The sequence below is a fragment of the Colobus angolensis genome, unplaced genomic scaffold (genome assembly GCF_000951035.1).
Source record: "Colobus angolensis palliatus isolate OR3802 unplaced genomic scaffold, Cang.pa_1.0 Scaffold112, whole genome shotgun sequence".
In the NCBI taxonomy this organism is placed as follows: Eukaryota; Metazoa; Chordata; class Mammalia; order Primates; family Cercopithecidae; genus Colobus; species Colobus angolensis.
Genome location: NW_012112253.1, coordinates 9,208,904 through 9,212,301, shown reverse-complemented (window position 1 = coordinate 9,212,301; position 3,398 = coordinate 9,208,904). Strand labels below are relative to the sequence as shown.

Genomic DNA, 3,398 nt, shown 5'->3' with positions numbered 1-3,398 from the left:
AAAAAAAAAAAAAAAAAAGAAGGAATGTGGACATTTTACTGAAATTTTAAGAGCCACCTATTTTTCTCCCTGTTTACAAAATATGTCAGCTGGGCATGGTGACTCATGCCTGTAATCTCAGCACTCTGGGAGCCAGAGATGGGCAGATCACTTGAAGTCAGGAGTTTGAGACCAGCCTGAGCAACATGGCAAAATTGTTGCCCAGTTTTGCAACAATTTTGCAAAATTGTTTCATTTTAGTCTCCACTAAAAATACAAAAATTAGTCATGGCACATGCCTGTAATCCCAAATACTGGGGAGGCTGAGGCACGAGAATCACTTGAACCTGGGAAGCAGAAGTTACAGCAAGCCAAGATCCTGCCACTGCACTCCAGCCTGGTGGACAGAGCAAGATCCTGTCTCAAAAAACAAAATATGTCTATTGCCATGAAGGAGCGTTTCGTTCTGGCCCTCTGCAACTACTTGAGCCCAGAATTTAGAGACCAGTCTGGACAATATACCAAGAGCTACAAAAATTAAAAATGAAGCAGGCATGGTGGCTCACACCTGTAGTCCTAGCCACTCGGGAGGCTGAGTGGGGAGAACCGCTTGAGCCCGGGAGTTCGAGGTTACCATGAGCTATGATCATGCCACTGCACTCAAGCTCTGGGCAACCGTGACAGAGTGAGAGTCTTTTAAAAAAAGAAAAAAAATAGGTGGCCTCTGGCGGGCCTCCAGCCAGTTAGACCACTTGACCAGGATGCGTGCAGCTCAGCCAGCCACAGAACTGGAATTTTTTCAGGAGCAGGGGGAGCATGGAGTTTGGACTTTGCTGAGCAACTGAAGTGAGCGCAGAGCTTGCTCGCTTAGGAGACAGCCCCATGGATGGCAAACAAGGGGGCATGGATGGGAGCAAGCCCACGGGGCCAAGAGACTCTCCTGACACCAGGCTTCTTTCAAACCCACTGTGTCTGATTGGTCTCCTATGCCTGAAACTGCAATCTACAGACATCAGCTGTCTCTGAGGACCCTCATCACCCAGGGGTGGCTTGTGAACATCATGACAGCAGATCATGTTTCCCCACTCCATGAAGCCCGTCTCAGAGGTCATCCCTCTTGTGTAAAGATTTTATTAAAGCATGGAGCTCAGGTGATTGGTGTGACAACAGACTGGCACATTCCACTGTTTAATGTTTGTGTTAGCCACAGCTGGGATTGTGGGAATTTGCTTCTGCAGCATGGAGCCAGCATTCAACCTGAGAGTGATCTGGCATCCCCCATCCATGAAGCTTCTAGGAGAGGCCACATGGAGTGTGTTGACTCTCTTATAGCTTATGGGGGCAACATTGACCATAAAATCAGCCACCTGGGCACTCCACTCTATTTGGCTTGTGAAAACCAGCAGATAGCCTGTGTAAAGAAGCTTCTAGAGTCAGGAGCAGACATGAACCAAGGGAGAGGTCAGGATTCTCCACTTCATGCAGTGGCCAGGACAGCCAGTGAAGAGCTGGTTTGCCTGCTCATGGATTTTGGAGCAGACACCCAGGCCAAGAATGCTGAAGGCAAATATCCTGTGGAGCTGGTGCCTCCAGAGAGCCCTTTGGTCCAGCTCTTCTTGGAGAGGGAAGTCCCTCTTCTTTGATGCAGTTATGCTGCCTTAGAATTTGGAAGTGCTTTGGAATCCAGCAGCATCATAAGATAACCAAACTGGTCCTCCCAGAGGTTCTGAAATGGTTTCTCCTACATCTTTAAATGCATCAATGGAATGGATTCACAAACAACATGAAAACATTATTGAGTGTTGTAGCCACTAGAATTTTAAAATCAAGTTGGGTTTATAGTGTTTGATTAGTTTTTTCGATTAGATTTGTATTTGTCATAAACTTGTTTATAGAGTTTGACTAATTTTTTGATTAGATTTGTATTTGTTAAACTATGAAGCCAGAGTTTAAACACACTGCATGCGTTTGTATTTTTTTTTTTTTTTTTTTTGAGACGGAGTCTCCCTCTGTCGCCCGGGCTGGAGTGCAGTGGCCGGATCTCAGCTCACTGCAAGCTCCGCCTCCCGGGTTTACGCGGTTCTCCTGCCTCAGCCTCCCGAGTAGCTGGGACTACAGGCGCCAGCCACCTCGCCCAGCTAGCTTTTTGTATTTTTCAGGAGAGACGGGGTTTCACTGTGTTAGCCAGGATGGTCTTGAACTCCTGACCTCGTGATCCGCCCGTCTTGGCCTCCCAAAGTGCTGGGATTACAGGCTTGAGCCACCGCACCCGGCCAACGTTTTTATTATTAATTAGAAGGCATGAAGACTTTTTTTTCCTGCTTGGAGAGTGTCTAAAATAACAGTTATTGTTTTTCATATCTACTGCATGCCAAGCACTTTCTGCATCATCTAATTTAGCCCTCACAGCAACTGGGTCAATACGTCCAATTTCTCAGTGCAAGGATAGAGGAGTCAGATTCAAATACAGGTTTCCTGATGTTAACCTATGTGATGATTTGATTGAAGCAGGATTTTCCAGCATCACTATCCTTGTTTCATCTCTACTATATGGGAATGAAAATAAAGAAATATATTTCAAAAAAAAATAGAGCCAGTCTCCTGGTGTTGAAATCAGGTCTCCTCCTTAGATGGTGACAATGGGAAAGCAGCTTACACTGCCTTTGCTGGTGTAACCAGCAGGAACTGCCATAAATTTCCTGGTACAATACCTGAAACAAGGCAAACACCCAACAGATGTCTTGCATATATTGATTCCCTTCTCTGCAAGTACAGTAACATCATTAAGAATGGATCCAGCAGTATAATAACATCAGTCACCACTAGATGGCAGTAATGGCACTAAGTAATTAGTTACTAAGATACCCTTTTTTAAAAAAAGAAGTAGCTAAACAACTACAAAAAAAAGAGACTGGTCCTTCTTAGACCTAAGTATTATTTCTGTTACTCAGATTTTACTCATTATTTCATTCAGCAAATATGTATTTGTATCATATCAGCAAATATGTATGTCAGGCACCACAGTAGGCAGTTAGGATACTAGGCTCAGCGAAGGAAGACACAGTGCCTGCCCACACAGACCTGAGGGGGTAGGTAGGAAAATGGACAAAGAATCACACCAGCAAGATACCACAGCATAGTAAGTGCTGTGAGAGTGCATAAGGGAAGAAGCAGCCATGGTAGGAAAGGAAGGTGTCCCTAAGAAGCAGATGAGAAAAAGATGAAGGAGCCAAGATCCAAGGAAGATAGATGGTAGGTGAGGGGTGGAAACGGGGTCCCCACGAAGAGCTTGCCAAAGGCTCAGAAGCAGGCTAGGGCCTGCTGCTGGAGGGACATGCAGAGGCCAGGCCTTGCATGCCCTCAGGAGCCTTATTCAAGTTGGGAAGTTTGGTCTTCTTTCAAAAAAAAAAAAAAAAAAA

The 3,398-nt window shown here is 45.3% G+C and overlaps 1 pseudogene; it reads left to right on the top strand.

The window, feature by feature from the left end:
* The first annotated feature begins 855 nt into the window (after positions 1-855).
* Positions 856-1,877, top strand: LOC105523278 (annotated as a pseudogene).
* Positions 1,878-3,398: the final 1,521 nt, after the last annotated feature.